The sequence below is a fragment of the Anolis carolinensis genome, chromosome 3, assembly GCF_035594765.1.
Source record: "Anolis carolinensis isolate JA03-04 chromosome 3, rAnoCar3.1.pri, whole genome shotgun sequence".
Lineage (NCBI taxonomy): Eukaryota > Metazoa > Chordata > Lepidosauria > Squamata > Dactyloidae > Anolis > Anolis carolinensis.
In genome coordinates this window covers 86919477-86943890 of record NC_085843.1, presented here as the reverse complement: position 1 = coordinate 86943890, position 24414 = coordinate 86919477, and the positions used below count along the sequence as shown (strand labels likewise).

At 40.7% G+C, this 24414-nt stretch overlaps 1 protein-coding gene across 4 annotated transcripts in view; it reads left to right on the top strand.

Annotated features, from left to right (window-relative positions):
- Positions 1–1033: 1033 nt before the first annotated feature.
- The window catches only part of sytl5 (synaptotagmin like 5), an 81971-nt gene continuing 58590 nt past the window's right edge, over positions 1034–24414 (top strand). The window contains exon 1 of one of the 4 annotated variants that reach the window (XM_008107379.3): positions 1034–1169. The gene's annotated coding sequence lies outside the window, so the exon portion shown is untranslated. Of the gene's footprint in view, positions 1170–1237; positions 1685–19828; positions 22543–24414 lie in introns of those variants that run through there. The other 3 variants (XM_008107378.3, XM_062977180.1, XM_016992427.2) reach the window with 3 other exon arrangements.

Here is a 24414-nt window from a genome sequence, read left to right as displayed (position 1 = left end):
CCGTACCTTCCTCCATTATCCAGCAGATATTGGCAATTTGGTCTCTCATTCTTCTGCCTTTTCTAAACCCAGCTTGTGCATCTGACAACTCTCACTCCATGTATTGTTAGAGTCTACCTTGCAGGATCTTGAGCATTGCCTTACTGGCATGGGAAATAAGTGCCACTGTACGGAAGTTTGAGCATTCTTTAGCATTTCCCTTTTTTGGTTATGGGGATATAAATTGATTTTTTCCCCCAATCTGATGGCCATTCTTGTGTTTTCCATATTTGCTGGCATATGGCATGCAACACTTTGACAGCATAATCTTTCAAAATTTTAAAGAGTTCTGCTGGGATCCTGTTGTCTCCTGCTGTCTTGTTATTAGCATTGCTTCTCAAGGCTCATTCAACCCCACTCCTCAGGATGTCTGGTTCTAATTCACTCACCACACTGTCAAAGCTATCCTCGATGTTATTATTTTTCCTATACAGATCTTCTGTATAATCTTGCCACCTTCTCGTGATCTCTTCTGCTTCTGTTAGGTCGTTGCCATCTTTGTTTTTGATCATGCCCATTGAAATTTACCTCTGATGTTTCTAATTTTCTGGAAGAGGTCTCTTGTCCTTCCTTTTCAATTGTCTTCTTCCACTTCCATGCACGGCTTGTCAGGCCTGTAGCGAGGGGGGGGGGGGGGGTTAGGGGTTCAACCCCCCCCCCGAAATTTTTCAGGTTAAAAAAAACTGGTTTACTCATGAATTTTAACTGGTTAACCAAATCCCCATGCTAAGTCTATGAGACGTAAAACATTAAGAGTCCCTCCAGGCACTATCTCAAGCAGATATTGACAGGTCTGAACCCAGAGGTGGGGGGGGGAGTGGGTCAGGGGTTCAACCCCCCCCCCCCGAAATTTTCAAAACCCCTCCCGAATTTTTTTTCTGGCTACGGCCCTGCTGTTTGTATAAAAATAGTTCCTTATAGTTCCTTCCTGCAGCGTAGATGCGCCCTTTCTCCTTCCCGGCGCTCTCCCGGGCCAGACCAGCAGGAGGCGCGAATGGCTCAGCCCCGTTGGCAGCAGCGAGTGAAGGAAGCGGGGCTCTTGTTTGCAGCTCAGCCTGCAGCGCTGGAGGAAGGCGGCACAGTGAGCTCAGCTGGGAGCAGCCAAAACTGGGAAGAGAAGCCGCGAGCAGGTAAGGCACAGAGGGCTCCCCGCCACGAAGGGACTCCAGGCGAGCCTGTCTTTCTGCAAGCCAGCCTTTGAGGAGATGGCTGGAGAAGGCTTTTGGAGGGAAGGGAATGAGTTGACCGGGGAAAGGAGAGCCATTGGCGCTGGTCTCTGGGCTCCTTTGCCTTTGCCTTCCTCCCAGATCTGCTGCTTAGACCTGCTGCAAAGGCAGCGGACGTGTCGGTCGGCGGCGCTTCCATTTTCTAGCGACATCCTTCCTTGTTTTTTCTTTCCCTTGGAAGCCAAGGAAGGGAAGAGAGGGGCCGGGAGGGGGAGCGGTGGCCCCGGGTGGTCCTGGGGCGCCGGCAGGAGGAGGGCCAGGGCGCAGGCAAAACCCGGGGTCCCTCGCTGGCAAAGTGCGGCTCAAGCCTCCCGGTCGGACGAGGCTGGCGGGAAGTGCGCTAGTTGGCTGTTCTTCGCCTCCCAAAGCGAAGTTCACTCCTGGCGACTCCAGTCTGAAAGAAAAGAGACTGCCATTCGGTAAGTCAGTACACGATTAAGGTCATGGGTCCTTGGTATCCACCCCCGGGGTTTAGGTACAGGAACACCACGGATACCAAAATCCATGGCTGCTCAAGGTCCCACTGTATACATTATATGGTCCCCCCACATAAAATGGCAAAAATAAAGGTTTGCTTTTGGAATTTTAAGAAATATTTTCAAGCCATGTATGCTGGCATTGTGAATATGGGATCCTGACTGCACTTGGCTGCTGGACATCATCAAATCAATGCTAGGAAATCATTTGAGTTGCAGTTTTACAAGGTTCCTAGCCTTTTCTGCCAAAGTTTGCTGATGCCACACCAAACTACAGCTCCCACAGCACTGCATTAATTCTACAGTGTAGGTGCACCAGGAGACGCGCATGCAGCCACTTCAGAGCTTCCAAGACCCACCCTTGAAACTTAGTATCATAGAGTTGGAAGCCATCCAGTTGGGTCATCCAGTCCAACCCTCGCCAAGAAGCAGGAAAATTGCATTCACAGCACCCCTGACAGATGGCCATCCAGCCTCTGTTTAAAAGCCTCCAAAGAAGGAGCCTCCACTACACTCCGGGGGAGAGAGTTCCACTGCTGAACAGCTCTCACAGTTAGGAAGTTTCTCCTAATCTTTGGGTGGAATGTTCTTTACTGTAGTTTGAAGCCCTTGTTCCATGTCCTAGTCTCCAGGGCTGCAGAAAACAAGCTTCCTACCTCCTCCCTATGACTTCCCCTCACATATTTATACATGGCCCCATCATGTCTCCTCTCAGCCTTCTCGTCTGCAGGCTAAACATGTCCAGCTCTTTAAGGTGCTCCTTGTAGGACCCTTGATCATTTCTGTCACCCTCCTCTGGACAGATTCCAGCTTGTCAACATCCATCCCCCTTATATTGTGGTGTCCAGAATTGGACACAGTGTGACTCCAGGTGTGGTCTGACCAAGGCAGATTAGAGAGGTAGCATGACATCCCTGGATCTAGACACTATACTCCTATTTATTCAAGCCAAAATGCCATAATGTCTAGATTACCAAAGTGGGAGACTGGAAGGAGAGGCTAGATCTCTGCTCAGCGGAGGAATTTCCCTCAAGGTGAGTGTCCCTATCTTGGCCATTGGAAGTGAGATGATTGCATCCTCCCAGTCCCTTTGAGCAGACTTGGACGTGTCTCCTCCTGCACAACATCTGCTCTCTGCGTTTTACCTGCTGTGGTTTGGATTCAGAGTGAAAGAAGGTTGAAGGGCAGGGAGAAGGTAATGGGAACCCTGTGTACTCTTTGTATTAAGCATAGGTGGGTTATCAAATTGGTGACTGACACATTATAGAGGGCTTATGGGATGAGTGTATGGTTGTGAAAGCTGGACAATGAAAGAAGCTGATAGGAAGAACATTAACTTGTTTAAAATGTGGTGCAGGAGAAGAGTTCTGTGGATACCAAGGACTGCTAAAAATGTATCAGGAGAAGACATGACTCACTAGAAATAACAGTAATGCTTGGTAGTACAGATGGATGGATTCAATCAAGTAAGCTCTAAGTCTGCAAAACCTGAGCAGAGCTTAATGTGTTATCGAAAGTTTTCATAGCCAGAATCACTGGGTTGCTGTGGGTTTTCAGGGCTGTATGGCCATGTTCAAGAAGCATTCTCTCCTGATGTTTTGCCCACATCCATGGCAGGCATCCTCAGAGGTTGTTGAGGTCTGTTGGAGACTAGGCAAGTGAGTTTTATATATCTGTGGAAGGTCCAGGGTAAAAGAGAAAGAACTTTTGACTGTTGGAGGCAAGTGTGAATGTTTCAATTAATCACCTTGATTAGCATTGGAAAGCCTTGCAGAAATCAGGCAGGCTTTGAAACTGCAAGGCTTTTCAATTCTAATCAAGATGATTAACTCACAGCAACCCACTGAGCAGAGCTGCTGGTGATAATGTGATTTGGAGGTTTCTCATTTATGTGGTTCCCATAAGTCAAAATTACTTTGAAGGCAACTAACAACAGTAAGTATGCCTTCAAGTCATCTGTCAACGTACAATTACCTATCAAGTCCATAGAATTGTCTTAGGCAAGAAATAATGAAAGGATGTTTTGCCAGTTTCTTCCTCAGAAACATAACCTACAGCAGGGGTCCCCAAACTTTTGAAGCAGAGGGCCGGTCCACAATCCTTCAGACTGTTGAGGGGCCGAATTATCATTTGAAAAAAACAAAACAAATTCCTATGCATACTGCACATGTCTTATTTGTAGTGCAACAACAACAACGAAAAAAAATACAATATTTAAAAATGAAAACAATTTTAACCAACATAAACCTATCAGGATTTCAATGGAAAGTGTGGGCCTGCTACTGGCCAATGAGATAGTCAAGTTAATTAGGATTGTTGTTGTTGTGTGCCTTCAAGTAATGTCAGACTTTGGCCGAGCCTAAGTCTAAAATTAATTATTTATTTACTGCATTTATTTACTACATTTATATCCCACCCTTCTCACCCCGAAGGGGACTCAGAGCAGCTGTATGTACATACAATATATTACTTCACTTAGGTGATCCCTCATAGGCCGAGGATGATGGTCCTCCAGTTATAGGGTCTTGGGGGTGATCTGCATGTTCTCCCACAATGAGGACATCGGTTTCCAGGTGGAAGGCGGTCTCGGTCAGGGTTGGCTTGACGCTCCTTCCTCTTGACACGTTTCTCCTTTAAGCCCTCCATTCGTGCCTCTTCGAACTCAGCAGCACTGCTGGTCACAGCTGACCTCCAATTAGAGCGCTCATATTAGCATAACACAATATTAGCATTATATATTACTATATTGAACTATACCACTGTCAGGCTCACTTCAAAGGACCAGTCTGAACGCAGATCAAAGATAGCTGCTCTCAAATCCAATCTTTATTGAAGAATACATGACTTTGGAAAAGTCGAGAATGACCTAATGTTTACATACATTCAATTTTATCACTTCTGATGCAACGTAATACCACACGCAAATATCATCATCAAATCCCACCCTCTGGATCACATTACTACCATTCCCACACTATATCAATTATAATTGTTTATACTTCCAACCCTGAGTTCCCAGGCTCATTTTATCTTCTCCCGCCAGGTGCTTGCAGGGTTATTTATGTTATGTTATGAAGCCAGATTCAGGGCTTGGAAATTCAGCCCTGGGATTTGGCTCCATGACATACCACTATACTATTATATAATATGTAATATATAACATATAATTAATATTATTATATGGTATTACTATTAGTATTATATTGTATAACATAATATTATTATCAATATTATATGTATATAAAATATATTATATTATTAAAACATATAAAATATTATATTATAATACTGAGGGTGTGGGCCAGGTAAATGACCTTGGAGGGCCGCATCCAGCCCCCGGGCCTTAGTTTGGGGACCCCTGACCTACAGTATCCAATGCTCGTTGGCAGTCTTCTATCCATGTATTGACCTTGTTTATTTTCAAGATAAAATGAGTCTGGTGCCTTTAAGGTGTTTAGGCTTGACATGTCTTTTATGAATCAGAGTTGAAAGAAACCCCAAGCAATTGTATGAATCTGCAACTTGGAGCCCTTACACATAGCTATATAACCCAGAATATCAAGGAAGAAAATCCCTCAATATCTGCTTTGAACTGGGATATCTGAGTCCACACTGCCATCCAGTTCAAAGCAGATGTGGAATTTTATTCAGCTGTGTGGAATGGGCCTTTGGTAATCCTGACAGTTGTCAGGTAAACCTAGTTTACATCCTAACAAAGGAGAGTTCACCATTGTATCATTGTATTTCTACTCAGAGGTTGATCTAATTGATGTCTGTAAGGTTTGTTCAACTGAGCAAGGAGTCAACTCAAACAGAGCCAGTAAGATGCTCATATTTTTAAAGAAATGTTGCTACAAACATGCAGGTAGCATAAAATGTTTATACTCAAGGTGATATTCTGTGGTACCTAAAGTTTAAATTCATTCTGTAGTGTAATTGACCTTGAAATGCTACTCTAGATTAGTGTAATACCACAAGGGACTGTTGGTGTATAGCTGATTTATATTTCATGGGAATGAATACAGTTAGCCCTCCATATACATGGATTCTGCATCTACAGAGTCAACCATCCATGGCTTGAAAATTTTTATAAAAATTCGTATGATGGAATTTTATATTTAATTTTGTTTTGGTTTTGAATAGTAAACCACTATGCCAATAAACTGCTTGAGAAATTCCCAGATACATTGTGAAAAAGTACAGTTCAAGAAACATAGTTTTGAACCTTTTTTGTCCACTCACTCAGTTAGCTGAACAATCAGCCAAGCTTATCTTGTCTATCTGTTCTTGTGGTAGGGCATTAGCATTGTTTAATATAATTTCACTTGTAGATCAGAATAGAGATATGAACCGGGAAAAGTAAGAACAATTAGTTGCAAGGAAATTGTAGCTAATAGCCCAGACTAGGAGGTGTCAATTATGTTGGCACTTAATCACATGTGTGGTGGCCTTTAATCACATGGGTGAAATTTATTAGGCAGAGTTATATTATGTGAATTTCATGTGTTTTGCTGATTTATTTTTCCCTTAAAGAGTTAGTAGGATTCTGAATACATGGATGAAGGGTGGAGTGAGGGTTGGTAATTAGTAACTTCGTCACTTTTCACCTGTATCCCCCAGTCATAGATGCACATAACATTTACTCATATGGGAGGGGGAAAAGGTACTGATGAAGTAGCTGCTAAACCTAATCCCTACTTTTTATGACTAAGGTTACACCAAAAAAATTATGCGCGCACACACACCAGCATGTTCGAAAGAGAAATAATATCTTCTTTGTACCAATACTCTAAAACTCTTCACACCTGACTGCTTCTAAATTATGTTCATGTAACCAAAGTGTATTCAGTTTAAAGTACCTTCTTAGCACTTCCTACTTTCTATAGTTTTGCTATCTGACTGCAATATGCCATAAAATATAAAGATTGCACTGGGATTAGTAAGTGTTGCCTGAAGCTGTGTAAACAAATTTGTGTCTTTGAAGAGATTAGGAGGAAAGGAGGTGAATAAAGAGAGTAAGGAGTATAATTTAGAAATGGACTTGCAGCAATCTCCATTCCTGTTTGAATTCTCCAGAAAAGAGAAGGCTACATGGAATCACAGAACTGCAGTCCAAGGTGTGATGTCAGCAGAGAGCATGAAGCACAGGGTCTGCAAAGGAGAAGATAAGCCTCTTCATTGTGGGACACAGTCTTTAAGAGCAAGGAGTTGATCAGATTAAGTTTTGGTTGAGGTTTATAGGTACAACTTTAACCTTGGGCATATAATATTCAGTAAATTCATTAAATAAAATGAATTATGAAATGGCTGGAATGTAAGAGGACAGGAAGAATCTAAAGTGCAAGGTGTTGGTTTTGAACTTTAAAGCCTACATGGTTTGGATCCAGGTTACCTAAAGAATCACCTTCTCCCGTACAGTCCACCCCGAACACTGACGTCCTCTGGGGAACAATTACTCCAACTAACCAGAACCCGACAGGCAACCACTACCCAGAGGACCTTTTCATTGGCCACTCCACGACTGTGGAACGACCTGCCGGTAGAGCTCTAAACGCTGGATCAGCTGCTGGAATTTAAGATCAAGTGAAAACCTATCTCTTCTGGCAGGCCTTACCAGGCAGTTTTAATGGTGAATTTCAAACTCCACTGTATGCCTGGCTTTTGTTTTGTGTATTTTGATACATATTTTTATGGAGGTATGCTTTAATATGTGTGTTTTATGGAGTGTTTTAAAATGATTGTGTTTGTTTATGTTTTAGTAATGCTGTAACCCGCCTCGAGCCACGAGGAGAGGCGGGCAAGAAATAAAACTGTTATTATTTTACTGACACAAAAACACAGTATGACACAGCAAACAAGATGTATATGCTGGATTTTATATCACAGAATCACAAGTTGAACACTTCCTGAGTGTTTAAGATTGTGTGATGTATTGATGTGTTGTCGAAGGCTTTCATGGCTGGAATCACAGGGTTGTGGTGTGTTTTCCAGGCTGTATGAACATGTTCCAGAAGTATTCTCTCCTGATGTTTCACCCACATCTATGGCAGGCATCCTCAGAGGTTGTGAGATAATTTGTGTGATTTATTTTTGAATGATGTGCGCAGATTCAAGCAAGGTGGCCTTTTGCAGTTGAGAGATCTTGATTTTTTCAATGTTTATTGTTTTCAAATGCCAGCTGAGAACTTTTGGCACGACACCCAGTGTGCCGATTACCACTGGGACTACCTGTACTGGTTTATGCCAGAGACTTTGCAGTTCAATTTTGAGGTCCTGATAACAGCTGAGTTTTTCCCGCTGTTGTTGTTGTTGTTGTTAGGAAAAGAGTTTGAGTCCAAAACAACTACGTGGGTATTAAAACAAAAACCCAGTGTAACAAGCACTTATGCAGTGCTGCTTAAAGATGTTGAGGAGAAAATATGCTAACAATTCAAGAAAAAACTTGACCTCCTTTTCACGACCCTTTCTTTGTTGAATGAAACCCTTCTATTGTTAGTCCTACAGAGCTAGAACCTAGTGGCATGTGCTTTGTTATCTGTAGGAAGGATAAAGTTCTTGGCAATGATTCCTTCAAACCAGGGCCAGGGCAGATTCATCATCTAGCAGAGTTGAAATAATCCCCACATTCAGCTTCCTGCCACCATAGGCATCTATAGCTCAGGCATTCCTGACAGGTGATTTGACTTCTATTTAAACTCTTCCAACAAATGAGAGTTCATCACCTGTGAAGAAGTCTGCTGCCCCTTTGAGTAGAACCTAAAGCAGTGGTTCTCAACCTGGGGTTCCCAGATGTTTTTGGCCTACAACTCCCAGAAATCCGAGCCAGTTTACTGGCTGTTAGGATTTCTGGAAGTTGAAGGTCAAAAACATCTGGGGACCCCAGGCTGAGAACCACTGCCTACTTGTTTTTGGTTTTAAAGCTCCCAATACGATAGTTAATAAGTTCATTAAAAACTTTAGTCCTGATCCTTATCTTGTCTGGTTTTTGTTTTGTTTTTCCTCCACTTTAATACACAATAACATTCAACCTAACTATACAGGGCATAACATTTATTTCTTCCTGGGACTGGTCTGCTTCATCTTATTGTGTATTGATGTGTGATACTGCTCTTCACCATTCATAACTTTCTTGCTGTTTTTAAAGTTCCTAAATTATAAATGGGGGCATTTACCAGCTTAGCTATTCTAGCAAGGAGTTTATCAGGACTGTAAGAAAATACCTCCTCAAGATCACTTCTGCTCACAGCAGCAGCATTTCACCATTTTGTGAGTGGTTAATCTCTGTTTCACTCCTTCAGTTTTCCATCTCTGTTATTCCTGTCCTGGAGTACAAATCTCCATTTTTAAAAGAGTAGAAAACAAAATATTGCAGCTGTATTTCTATAGCAACCCATCCATAATATGTGTAGTACTTACTGCACTGCCGTTGTTGAATTAACAAAGGCTGTAGCCTAGTTGACATATTACATGCAAATACAACTAATTGAAATCCTTCACAATTTTCCTTTTCAATAAAATCCACAGCTGGTGTGGGTGATGTCAGACCTCTCTTAGTTGTTTTTCGGGGTGAGGAGGAGTCAACCAGTAATTTTTATACTTTAGATTGCTGCAAAAATGGAGTTTCTGTTTTAAAATTTAAATCATGGATGTGCAAGGTGTATTTTCCCTAGGGATGTTTTAGTGGCCCATAGCACATCCTATCAATATGATACTTTTCCGACCCCCCAAAAAGGCAAATTATATCTCCTGGAGATTTCCAGGAGAAGCAATGCACCTTTCAAAAAGCATTTAGTCTGCCTGTTTAACCCCACCCCCAATACCCATTTTCAAAATAAGAAACTGAAATTGTTGTTCCTTTTAGTTTGTGGAGGTCTTTTTTGGTACTTTATGTGACATGCAGTGTCTCCTGCGACAGAAAATTTACACATAGAATTACCACTGCTTCTCATCTGAAGTTGAACTTAAGGACAAAGTTAGAGAAATGAAAGGCAGAAGATTAAATTATTGTTTGCTCATAAATACCCTTGTACCACTGTCTATTCCTGCTTTGTAGCCTTTCCCTCTCAGGAGAGTTCTGCATGAGAGATTGAGGAACGGCAGTCTAGAAAACAATGTAAGCAAAGAGTATGAGTCATGAAATTTGATTAGGAAGACGATAATAGTGGCTGACTTCTGGGCAAATTCAGAGCTGGTACAAGAGATAGCTTTGTAATCCATTTGACTCTGATGGATTTGAGTTTATAGGGCTTGTCCCAGTTGTAGCTCATCTTTGCACCCTTCCCTTGTTGCAGTCCAACATATTTGGGTGTAGAGAGCAGACATAGCCTTCATCAGTCATCACTAGGACCCATGGACAACCTTGTGTGCACATGTGGAGGACCTAGAGATGCCTAGAGAGAACACTTTAAATCAAATCCATGAATAATCAAAACCACAAATGTGGAGGGATGACTGGTGTTATTTCTTTTCCCACTTGCTATTTCTCTGCTCCAGAAGCACCTTATAAGCTGCAGTGAAATTCTGATCTGTTCATGGAGTCGACTTCTCAATAAGATCACATCCTACAGAAACACAAGAATAGATTAAAAATAACTTTACATTTTTCAAACGCATTATGTGTTTTTCCGTTGGGTATTGCTAACTTTTAACAAATGTGAGTTCAGATGCCCCTATGTAGTAGGAACACTGTCTCCTTACTGCATTTGGAAGATCATTCTATCTGAAAGCAGCCCATCTGTCATCCAGATCTTTGTGTAATAGTACTATTACAACTTGCAGGGTGATCTAACTTGTTTTATTGCTACAATGCAGTAAACTTCAGATCATATTTTTTAAAAGAAAAAATTAAAAGTGTTGGAAGCTGATACTGTATCAATGAGGGGTAGGGACAGAACATGTTGGTGGAACATTTTATTCAGATGTGTGTGCTATCTTCCTTCAAATTATTAAAGAGGTATGCAATTTTATATTAAAATATCATAATTGAATTAAAAGTGGAACAACACACACCTGAGTTCATTCCTCTTGGTGTTTTCTTATGTAGTTTAGCAAAGGATCATTGATGGAAATATGTGGTGAAAACATGAATTCTCATTCTCCCCCTCTCACCAGATGGCACTATTACATGCCCTGAATAATCAGATATCTCTTATTTGGAGATTTCTTTATTGTTGCTGGATAAATCTGCTTTTTTTGTTTTTATTTAAGTTTAAACTTGGTTCAAAAATGAAAACTTGTAGCAGTAGTGAAAAATGCTTTATTCCCATGTAAACTTTAGGACAGGCCTGCACAACTTGGCAGTAGTAAGGGGCTGAAATTAAACAGGCTAAAATTCTTGCAGCTGCAGATAGGTTTTAGCACCCCCACTTTCCAGGTAAGGTATAATTAAGGATTAACTAGGATTGTTGTTCTTGTGTGACTTTCAAGTTGTTTCAGACCCTAAAATGACCCTATTACAGGTTTTCCATGGCAAGATTTAGTCAGAGGGGATTTGACTTTGTCTTCTTATGAGGCTGAGAGAGTGTGACTTAGTCAAGGTCAATCAGTCAGTGGGTTCAGAGCCTTAGTCTGAGGTTCAAACAGCTACACTTCCCATGTTTAGGACTACAGCTTTCTGAATTCTGAAAAAAATCTCATTTGACAACCTGTGTTGCATTGGAATGAAACCATCTGTGATTACTGGTGAAACCAGAAAGCATTTTGACAGAAAGGCACTGAGCAAAGGTGAAAGGCCAGTGGTGGAAAAGAAGAAGAGGAAGGACAGGAAGATGAGAGGGTTGAAAGACATTAGACTTACTCCAGAGAGGTGAAAAGGCCTTGCTCATGTCACCCCCAACTCACTCTTTCCTTTCTTTCTTTCTTTCTTTCTTTCTTTCTTTCTTTCTTTCTTTCTTTCTTTCTTTCTTTCTTCCTTTCTTCCTTCCTTCCTTTCTTCCTTTCTTCCTTTCTCTCTCTCTCTCTCTCTCTCTCTCTCTCTCTCTTTTTCTTTCTTTCTTTCTTTCTTTCTTTCTTTCTTTCTTTCTTTCTTTCTTTCTTTCTTTCTTTCTTTCTTTTTCTCTCTCCTTCCCTCCCCTTTTTCTTCCCTTTCTTTTTCCTCCGTCCCTCCACCACTCTTTCTTTCACCTCCTTCCATCCTTTTAAAGGGGGAGGATGGGGAGGAGGTGTCCGAAGTGGCATGGTCCCTTCTCCTTCTCTCTCTCTCTCTCTCTCTCTCTCTCTCTCTCTCTCTCTCTCTCTCTCTCTCTTTACCGCTTGTTGCCAGAGGTGGCAGCATTGTGTGGATGGGGAGATTGGAGGACAAAGCCTTATGTGCTGAGGGGATGGTGGGGGCATTCTGTAGGCTGCAGCACTGGTTTGTGTGACCTGCATCCTATATTGTGCAGGCCTGCTTTAGGAAGTCAGTTTCCCAGTACAGACTCCATGCTAAAAAATGAGAGTTGTGTCAGCTGAAAGTTACTAATTCTGTCATTCGACCCCAACAGATGGGCTCATTCGGCAGCATACAACGGTCCTACTTCACTTGTGCCACAGAGCCCACTGGTTCCCATCCCACAACGTCAAACTACTTCTGGCAGGACTCCATGGTAAAAGTGAAGAGGGAGCATTGTGTGCCACTGCTGTAGCAACATGGCAAACTTCCCGTGTTGCATTGGCAACAATGGGGAGAAGACGAGCGGCAGACACTTCCCCCCATGGGATGGGGTAATTAAGTTGGGCTATACGGGGTGTGAGGCGACGTGTTCCCCCTGCCGGGCCCCGATGGATTTGTCACAATGCGTGGTGAGTCCCATAGTTAATGTGATGAAGTCCTTAGTAAAAACAGATTTGTAGAGTGGTCTTTTAGTAAATATAGTTGGTCCTCGATATCCATGGGTACTGCCAACCAAGATTTTTTTTAATCCTCCTCATAAAAACGTGATTTTGCTTTGCACCAAGCAGCATACTGATGTGTAGGCATACCCTGCTGTAACCTCCCTCCTCAGGCTCTCTCCAGCACTCTTGAATTGCTCATCATTTCATATATTACATTATTGCATCTAATGAGACTTCAGCACTCATGAATTTTAGTATCAGCAGTGGGTCCTGAACCAAATATGTGTTCATACTGAGGAACCACCAGAGTCAAGATAATTTCTAGACAAATCTAGACAATTTATGCACATTACAATATTTGTTGGATTACCATCTTTCATTATATCTCTCCATTGGTTCTGCTGGCTAATGTTGCAGGCTGACACTATCTAAGAGGTCACAACTTGTACATTCTTGAAACTGCAATACAAAGGAGAAAGATTTATTGCTTCATTGTATGACAGGTTCATAATCATAATATATTGATGAACTGTCATTATGATACAAGGTGAGCAGGATGCCAAAATACAGGTATTCTGAAATCTCAAAAAACAAACATACCTGAAATCCAAAACATTAGGATAAGGTATACTCTAGCTGTACATTGAAAACAGTAAACCTACTTTTTAATGTTATATCAACTCAGCTTCTTCCATACATCTCTGCAGATGCACGGCACAACAATTTCTTATTGTTAATAGCCTAATCCCATATTTGAAACAATTAATATGAAAGCTTTTAAAAAAGGTCATATAAAACATGTTGACCATGCTCCTGACTCATTTAAATCTGATAAATACTATGCAGAGACATGATTCATTAGCATTAGCTTGACATGCTCAAAGGCCAATAATTTCAGAAAGATTACTTGTTGTTCTTTCTTGGCTGATATTAATCAAGCAGACATTAATAAGTGGATGCTGTATCTGGCAGAAAAAAATGTGCATTAGTTTTCATCCATGATTTGTTTCTGGCCTTTAAAGAGCATTGCACTCTTTAGCATTCCTCCTCAGAATGATAAACTGCCGATCTTTTCTTCATAATCGTAGGCTATTGAAAGGGATATTCCAGCATCACATCCAGATCTGTAGGGAAGGAAAATGAAATATGCTACAGAGGGGTGAAAAGAGCATCTTTGAGAACTATTTTCCATATATTGAGCGCTTCATTATTAATTATTAGTGATGTTTTTAAAAAACCAGTAAAATACGTATTTTCAAATTTCAGGATTTAAGCGTATTACAGGGTTGAATGAAAAGTAATGCCTCCATCTTCGTAACTCCTCAACAGATGGCAGTACTGGTACACAGCAGGTACTGGCTTGTTCAGTAGACTTTCCTCTACAGTTCCATTTGGCAGGAAGCTTTAGCATTGAACGGTTGTGTTGTTAAAGTGCGAAGTATGGAACCATGCGCAGATGGTCATCAACGCCACTTAAGCAATGTGCAGTCATTGAATTCTTGACAGCAGAAGGTGTCACCCCAAAGGAGATTCATCAGAGAATGCAAGCTGTTTATGGAGATTGTGTTGATGTGAGTACTGTGCATCGTTGGGCGAGTAAGTTTAAAGATGTTGAGTTGGAAACATCTGACCTGTGTGACAAACAAAGAGTTGGATGTCCTGTGACAGCAACCACCGAGTTTCAAAAGCAAAAAGTTGACAGATTGATTCAGGACGATCGTCGTATCACTCAGAGAGAAATTTCAAGCATAAACCGCATTTCACAAGAACTTGTGGGTCACATCATTGCTTTGCTTGGCTATCGGAAGATCTGTGCACGATGGGCACTGTGAGACGCTGGCTGCGGAAACAGAGTGCTCATGGCCATAGAGTGTTTCCCAGCTCCACTTATGCTATGAGGGGGAGCACTTTGTTGTGTTAAATCTTTTCTTCCTTCACAAGTGGTGGCAGTGGCACCTAGTCCATATTTTTAGTAAACATATAAACACTACTAGATTAAGAAACTATTTGGAAAAACAGGCAATGGTGCTCTCTCGGTGTGTTTAAGCTCACAAATGAAAGTTAAGTTCCCAATGCAAAATGGTGAGGGCAATAAGGAACATAGCCATCTTTGTTGATAATTGTCAGATGTTCATTTCTACCAGTTGGCACTGGTGACCCAACATGATGCTTATGTTCAAGATATATAAGACAAGCCATAGTGTTTCACTGCAGTTCACTTTGAAAAACGGGTGATTGTTGTAGTGACTGCATTCCCCCATAAATTATGAGTTCAGTTAGATCTACAAGGAATCTGGGAAACTAGTCTGAAGCACAAAGCATGCTTTCTCATTTGTGTTCAGTCAACAAGCTCCACTTTGATGTGGAAATTATGTGGCATCTTTTGCAGCTGCTATCCATTATGCATTACAACTTCTTTGCTTCACTTAGATAAAGAAAACTTTGAAATCCAATTTTAGTAGAAATCAGAAGGAACTCAAAATCTATCTAGCTCCCTCTATTTTCTTTCCCTTCAGTCTGTCTACAGGCCAAATGTTTTGTTAGAGCCAAGCATTTCCTTTTAGAATTGAACCTCGGCTCAGGAAAGTGTCCTTGGGAAATAAGCTAGTGGTTGCATTGAAAGGTTTTTCATTCTTCACCTATACTCAAAGGTTTGCCTTAAAAAGGAGCACCACTTTTCTTAATGGTAGGAGGCTGGCTGGTTTTTTTTTTTTTAATAAATAGATTTACCACTGCTGTGCTTAATTTAACCCTTATTTTCCATGCATGCAGTGCTGGACAAACAATAAAATTGCATTTTTGTTCATTTTCAAAAATAATAATCTTCCTCAATGAAAAAATAACATGAGCTTCTATGTGGTCATTTCCATCCCCCACCCATCCCAGTTCTGCCAATTTCTCTCCCCATTATTTTTCATTGCATAAGACTATTGACTATTAAAATGTATTCAAACAGCAAGTACAGGGTCAGCCAAAAGTCACAAAGGGGGTTCAATATCTAATAATTCTTTCATTTTTTGTTTTTAATTTGCAATATCATAGCACCATGTATAATATATATAGGAAATGAAACTATATTACATCATGTATGAAAAATTTAAAAATCTTCAAAATGTTATTAAAATATCAGGTGCCTTTGTGACTTTTGGCCCACCCTTTGTAACAACAGAATTTATATAACACTATATCCCATTGGGAAAAATGAAAAGAGGTCAGCAAAAGCTAACAACGTGCTATAGTTGGCAGCCTAGAAAGAATCTTCTGCTAATAGCTGAAAAATTTCACACAGTCAGACGCTTTTGCTTGCTTTCTTTTAAGCAAAGTGTGAAAGACATTCGGGGCTGGCACTGTATGAGGATTCTCAGTAAGAATAGATAATGCCTGTCAGAGGGAAGCATTTCTCCAGCTTTTCTGTCTCAGCCTGTATTCTTCTTCTCACATAGTAATTCTCAAAGTTGGATTGCTTCCCCTGTATGTTCTAATGCAGGGGTCCCCTGGGCCAGATGTGGCCCTCCAAGGTAAATTACCTGGCACCCACCCTAAACTTTAAACTTAGCGTCACCCAAAGTCTGAAATGAGTTGAAGACACACAACAACAACAATCTAAATTAACTTGACTATCCCATCAGCCCAAAGCAGGCACACAATTCCCATTGAATTATGGTAAGTTTATGTTAGTTAAAACTGTTCTTCATTTTCGATACTGTATTGTTCTTTCATGGTTTTTTTTACACTACAAATAAGATATGTGCAATGTGCATAGGAATTCATGGGGTTTTTTTTCAAACTATAGTCCAGTTCCCCCAACAGTTTGAGGGACCATGAAAGTTTAAAGAGCTTGAGGACCCATGTTGTCATTGCTGAATCTAGACAGGTAAAATTGTAATAGTGTCGCAGTGTTGCTGGTAATGATTGGCTTAAGTTTGCTGGCATGAGGCTTGATTCATGAGGCTTGATGAACTCCTTCCTGTTATAAGATGCTCTTCCCTGGCTGGAGAAGCTGTGGTCTCTTTCAGAACATATTTTGTGTGAGTTCTAGACCTTATTGTTATAATTTCTCCTTACTCTATGACTCTCATTCTGTTTGGACACTCTTGCTTCTTGCCATACCAGTCCAATTCGTTTGTTACTTTCTGCATTTTTCCAATGTTTATTTATTAAAAGTATTTATGCTTCACCTTATATGAGAAGATCTCAGGGTGGCTTACAAATAGCATTAAAACAGGTCAAAGTGTTGTAGTTGCATCTCCTGGCAATATTACAAACAGTAGTAGAAGTACTAGTAGGAGGAAAAGGGGTAATCTTGAGCAGGTGCCAGATGAGGAACAACAAAGGAAACGGATCCGGGAGATACTTATGGCACCTTCTGAGGAAGACACGTTTGAAAGGTTTTCAAGTGATGAGGAATCAATGATTGAGGGAGGAGACGGGATGGATGTGAATAGAGGAACTAAACGGGTTACTCGGGAGTAGGAATCAGATGAGGAAAGGGAGAGGAAGAAGCTCCGGGATATACTTACTGCTCCCACAGAGGAGGAGTCGTTTTTGGGTTTCTCTGGGGATGGTGGGTCTGGGAATGATGAAAATGTGGAGGGCACATCGGACTGGACTAGGGTACAAGAAATGAGGGATGTGTTTGCAGAGCCAACTTCTGGTGATACGTTTGTGGGGTTTTCGGGACAGGAGGATTGGCAAACAGCTGATACACCTGGGGCATGGGGAGACCTAACTCTTGATAGAAGATGGAGGAGCTGGAGGAATGATGGGCGAGGTTCACGTGTAACGACAGGAACAGCTGTGGGGGATGATGATGGGGTGGAGGCCAGTTCATTTGAAATGGGGATCCTTTGCAGAAGGCAAAGTGTCGTTTTGGTGTAGGTTTGTCCCTGCCTGTTTTTCCTGTTGGGCTTTGGGTCCTGGCTCTACAGCTTTGCGTTCCTGGTTCCTGTGTTCCTTGGATTTGGACTGGACTATCATGAATGCACTTTTCTCCCTCCCTGGACCTTTGGACTGGCGACTTCGGCTCTGTTTGACGACCTCCAGTAACGACGCTTGGATTGGCTAATCACGGTTGTTGCTTCAGAAAGCAACTTTTGGATTGGCTGTCATTAGTGCGGCTTCCCTCCCCCCCCCCTCGCTCCTGGCTCCTGGTTGACTCAACTGCGGCTTGTGTTAAGACCTTGAGGACGTCGTTAGTTTGTTTCTTTTGTTCTACTACCTTTTGAACTTTGACTAGTTTTGTTTACCTTCTGAGTACAGTGCATTCCAGGAAGGCTGCTTCAGCGCTGTTTGCAGCCGGTTCCGTTGACTGCATTTAAATCTGGATTATCCATCCATATAATCCGGATTATTTTCTGTTCTTCCTTTTGGAGCCCAGTTTGGGTTAATATTTTGAGTTTTGGTCAGAGACACTGCAGTTAAATGTTTCTGAGCCTGTTTTTGAGTGACAATAAATCTTTTGTTTAAACTGAGTATTGAGTGTGCAGCTCTTTAAGGCGCCTGTGTTCCGACACAAAGAATAAAATAATTTAACATATGAAACAACATTATGTGGTTCTGAATAATAAGATTTATAAAATTTAAACATTTTAAAAACTCCGTATAACAGTATTTAAGTGAGATCATGTGTTGTAACGGTTTGAGTTGGGCTAGAATCCTGGGTTTGAATTCCCTCTCGACCATGGAAACCCATTGGATGTCCTTGGGCAAGTCACACTCTCTTGGCCCTAGAGGAAGGCAATAGCAAACAGCTCTGAACAAATTGTGCCAAGAAAATTCTGTAGTAGTTACACCTTGGGGTCACTATAAGTTGGAAATCGCCTGCAACAACAACAACTATTGGGATTGAATTGATGAGCCTCAATGATCTTAATGGACAGAGATGTTTTAACTTGGTGCCAGTAGGGCCTTCAGTGGTAGGGCATTACACAGCTGGTGTGCTACTGCTGAGAAGCCCCTCTCCCATGTCCCAGCACTGTGTAGTGACCTCATTAATGTCCCACTAATGAATCAAAACCTTAGATGACCTACAGGAAGGCAAAGTACAGCAGGCAGATCTTAAGAAAGACAACAAGAGAAAGAATGCAGAGAAAGTTGGAGCATAAGGATCAAATATCACCCAGCAGACCTTAATCCTCAGACCTATTGGTCTGGTTTATTTTAAACTTAGCTAATTTTAAACAGTAAGCTGTACATTCATTGGGATGTTTTGAGCATCTCTCCCCCACTCTCCATAACTTTTTAAAAAATCAACCTGGTGCCCAATGTGATTTTGCAGCCTTTCCCTTGCAGCCCTTCATGTATATGGGTTCTTTCAGTTTCTTGGAGTAGGTTTGGGGTCTGAAGGGCAGAGAAGAGATGATAGTCTGCCTGGAATTGCATTGATTAAACCAGTTCTATAAGCTTGATCTTGGTCGGTTGTTTATTTCTTTGGCTGTATTTCTAGGGCCCCTGGTGGCACCGTGTGTTAAAGCACTGAGCTGCTGAACTTGCGGACCAAAAGGTCCCAGGTTCAAATCCCGGGAGCAGAATGAGCGCCTGCTGTTAGCTCCAGCTCCTACCAACCTAGCAGTTCTAAAACATGCAAATGTGAGTAGATTAATAGGTACCGCTCCGTCGGGAAGGTAACGGCGCTCCATGCAGTCATACCGGCCACATGACCTTGCAGTTGTCTATGGACAACGCCGGCTCTTCGGCTTAGAAATGGAGATGAGCACCAACCCCCAGAGTCGGTCATGACTGGACTTAACGTCAGGGGAAACCTTACCTTTACCTATTTCTAGGGCATATCTGAAGCATAAAATATAAATAAAAATTACCTACTTAATTAAAAGGAAATTGAAAGGAATATAAAACATAGAAACAGCATATACATTATTGGTTTAATGTTCTTAATAATGCATGCTGGAAACACATCATAACATTTCCATTATTGCTGGATTCCCAAAAGCAACTGAAGGAGCCCTAGAACCTTTTGTAAACTGAACTATATCACATATTTAATGATGGAATTTTGTGCATCCTTACCTGGAAGAAGGTTCTACCAAACTCAATGAAAATTATGACTAGATATAGGTAGGATTGCAATGTAATCAGTGCAAGATCACTGTACTGCTTTTTTGTGGCAATAGCAGCAGACCCTTATTTAAACCACTTGACATGCTTTTTCAAATGTCATGAAGACATTGCTCTTCATCAAGTGCATAATGGTATTTGATTTTTTTAAAATTGGAGAATCTCAGAACTAACGTGATTTGGCATTGTATTGGTTTAATAGTGGAATGCTTCAGATCAGGACTCAATATTCTTTCACAGAAAATTATATAAATATCCATATTTACTTGAGTTTAATGCATCATTGAATCTAATGAACACCTCAGTTTTCAAAACCCTAAAAAATAAAAAAAGTATTTACCATATTGTACAAATCTAATGTGAACCCTAATTTTAGAAAGGTAATTTAGTTAAAGAAGTGAGCATTAGAATCGAGTAAATTGGTAAATAGGTGAAAATGATAATTTCTTTATATAAGGATTGCTAATATATTTTAATTTGATATGCACTGAATCATTAGAAAACAAAGTTGTCACTTTCTCAGCCACTCATGTGGACAATTTTGGAATCTTTCAGAATTCTGGATAAGGGATGCTCAACCTATCTCAGGTCATATACTTTTGGACCTTGAGAAGTTGCAAGGACATATGCCTGTAATTGAACTCTGTATATTATTATTATTATCAGCATCCTATATTTTCTCTCTAAAAAAGAGACTCTAAGTGACTCACAATAAAACAAATACAATATACTTAAAACCTAAACATATACAAACATTAAAATAGAATTAAACATGAACGTTATTTAAAAATAAACAGTTGCAACCCTTAAAACCAATTAAAAACCTATTCATAGCTTAAACCACAGTCATTCTCTGATGATAAACATCAGCACCCATAAAAACTGAAATGTTTGTTAAAATATAAGCAGAAACCACTATGTACAATTTAAATTGTTCACACTCATACCAAATATAAAAAGTATTTATTGATCTGACAACGCTATCCCAAAAAATCTGTGTGGGAGGATGTTATAAAAATTCATTTTCCTTCTCTGTGCAGCATATTAGTTGAATGGGAATGCCATGGTAATGTGAAACATAGATTATAGCTTATCCATAGCAAGGCAAGCTTTAGCACATATCCTGCAGCTAAATTGATAAGATTGAGATGACGCATGCCTTAGTCCTTTTCTTTACAATGATTTAGCACTACAGCCATGCTTTTCATCTGAAGAAAAAATGGAAAACATTTAATTTCTTTTTGATTAATGTTGTGATGGAGCCTTCGAGTAGAGATACTACTAGTTGTGTTAGAAGAGGCAGGAAGACTGCTCGTGAGCAAGACTCCGGTGAGGAGCAACAAAGGAAGAGAATCCAGGAAATACTTATGGAACCCACTTTATGATGAATCTTTTGAGGGTTTTGAAGGGGATTATGGGGCTGGGAGTCAGGAGGATGGGATATCGGACTCTGGGAGTGAAGTGATGGATTGGACTAGGGTTCAAGAAATCCGGGATGCTTTTGAGGAACCCACAAGCAGTGGTACATTTGAGGGATGGCACAGCGAAGATACAGCTGGATCTCAGGGAGTTATGGGTTTGGATAGAAGGTGGACTGGCTGGAGAGATCATAGAAGGGCAGCAGCTGGAGGAGGGATTGGTGGGGCATTGGCTGACTCCAGCTCCGATGAGGATTTGCAGCAACAAGGTTCAGCTGTAGATAGGGCGTTAGCTGGCTCAAGCTCAGAGGAGGACTTGTAAATAAAAGTAAGTTTGTTGCTAATGTAACCTTGCAATCGGCAAGGTGTTTGTTGGGCGCTTTCGGGATCTCTGTTTCAGAAGATGTGTTTGGAAGACTGCTTTGGGACATGTTAACCTGGGTTTTTTAGTGGCAATGGGGGCTGGCATTGTGTGGGTTTGCGCTGAATTGTCCTGTGTTGGTTTTATGCATTAGTTGCCGGCTTGCCTCCATCGCTTTGGCTCTTTGTGATTGACCTTGGACTGGAATTCAGTGATTGGGACTTCTCCTTAACGACGTGGATTGGAACTCGATGCCTGTGACTTCTCCCTAACGACGCGAACTGGACACGGCGGCTGTGACTTTTCCTTTATGACGCGGATTGGCTTCAAGGACGTTTTGGGGCACGGTGTGGCCGCTGGTTGCTGCGGGTTGTTGCTGGTTGCTTTCCTGTGTTTGCTAAGCTCCAACAACTAGGTGGAGCGAGTTTCCAGCCGTTTCGGCGTAGTTTGTTTTAATCCGGATTATTTTCCAGGATAATCCGGATTATATCCCAAGTTGAGGTTTTTTGAGTTCTTTTTGGACATTGTTATTTCACACAGAAGAGAAAGTGTTTTGAGCCCTTTTTGGTTACTTTCTAGGCTCTTTTGTGTTGTTTTGCAATAAACTGAGTTTTTTATATTGGCTGGCATCTGACTCGTAACAATCGACTTTGAATTTCAGACTACCATGTGATAATTCTGCTCATGTAAGCAACTGCCACACCATAACATTTATGTATATGCAGCATATATAATAGGAAACTGAATTAAGAGCCCATCCCCAAAACCGGGACCTTTCTCATACAATCCTGTTTCTGAATCCAGTTTATCTGTTTTTAACTGTATTCCACCTCCCTGGCCCGAAGACTAGAGAAGAATGCTCAGGACTGGCCCTGATTTCTGGAAACCCTGCTTGCAAAAGCAGCAAGCCTTTCCCTCTTTCCTTTGAAAATTAAATGGATTTGCTAAAGGTATTTCCGTGTGCTTTGATAAGCGACTGCTGGTGGTAAATATTGCATCATGCTTTGGGTGTGTGTGCTGTGTAAACAGGCTTCAGATGGAAGAACAGCTGGTTTTTCTAGTTGCTAAATTGCATAGAGCTCTTTGCAGCAATCTAGTGTCGATGGATTAGAAGAAGCAGTTAAATTCTGGACATGGTAAGGCCTTTGTATTTAGAATGCCATTTTAAAGATTATTTTCATGTAAACCAACATAAGAGAACTTACCTGAGTAATTATCTTCTCTGTCATACTCTTTTGGCAAATACAGGTAAAAGACCAATTTTTCTTAGGGATGTTTATATTTCACATTAGTATTCTTTTGGGGAGTATGATGACTGCTATTTTCATTTTACTCAATAAAATGAAATAGGGTGGTTGCTGACTTTATAGTTCCCTGTGATAACAGCTTAAAATACAGCAGTAGAAAGGCTTTGTTGTCTGATTACAGTTGATATTGTATCAGGCGTGTATTTTCGAATAGATGAAGTAATTCATAATAAACCATTAACTTCTGTCTACAGAAGGGTTACCTTTGAAATTCTTGTACAGGTTATCTGGAATTTCTAAATCCGAAATTCTCCATATTCCAAATTTGTTAGGTAATTGAGAGCATAACACCTTTGCTTTCTGATGGTTCGCTGTTCACAAACTTTGTTTCACACACAAAATTATTAAAATATTGTCCTAAAAACCTTCAGGCTGTGTATATAAGGTATATATGAAATAAATAAATTTTGTATTTGAACTTGGGTCTCATCTTGAAGCTGTTTTATTATATACATACACACATGCATACACAAATACGGGGAGTTTAAAAAAAATCAAAAACACTTCTGGTCCTAAGCATTTTGGAAAGGGATGTATTTAACATTAAATGGCAGGTGTTTTACCCAAGAGTCTTATACCATGCCTTAAATGTGTTCAAAATAGTAGCTTGAAATTATATTGTTAACCAGAGAAGAGTAACCTTAGGCCAGTGCTTCTCAACCTCGGGTCCCCAGATGTTTTTGGCCTACAGCTCACAGAAATCCTAGCCAGTTTACCAGCTGTTAGGATTTCTGGGAGTTTAGGACCAAAAACATCTGGGGACCCCAAGTTGAGAACCACTGCTTTAAGCCTTGGAATCACATCAACCCATTCTAAGTTCTGGATCCAGCCAGTTTGTCGTCTTCAGATGGTCGTCTTCAGAAATAAGGTCACATCCTTTTCCATTAGATTATTTTCCAACTCTTGTATGGAGTACTGTAGATACTTTACTATTTTAAGAAATCAAAGGTCTTTCCTAAGACTAGTCATACTCTCCAATGGTTCATAGATGAAGATCAGAACACATATGGCCAAAAATCTTCAGAATATGGTAAAAATCATGAAAGTTATCAATAAGTTAAGAGATGCTGCAGTAGTTTGTGTTTGGAAGAACCTACTGGGAATGTCAAGATGCTGCCTTCACTTCTTCTTGAGTGGAAACAACTTCGGCATTTTGAACTCAACTGAAGTAAGCTGAAGACAAAGTGGAAAGCGAGAAGAGGAGAAAGAAACAGACAGTTTAAAAGCAATAGAAAAATTATGATGACAAAAGATTCCATGGGATTGTCCCTACTACATTGGAACAGTTGGAGGGTATGCTTAGTTATCACTAGTAAGGGCTCTGTGCTTAAAATGTGCTGGTATTTTTATTCAAAATAAAATTGGATTTAACTTTTCACCTGAAAGAGGAACTCCATTCTTAGTGGAGACTGAGAAAATATGATGCCAGACTTTAATTAAATGTAATCAACCTGTTTCTTTCTTGCCCATTCCATTCATGATACATTTATTTCAGAAAATGATACAGTGTAGGTGGTTTCAGTTATTATAATGCCCCAATATGGCATATTGCAGCAAAGGACTTGTCTCATATTGAAAATACATGATACATCTTTGATATACAGTGAAGCCTCAACTTACAAGTGCACCAACTTAAACATTTTCTGAGATCTGAGTCACCATTCCTTCGATTTTTGGCTTTGAAATACGAGCCAGGATCTG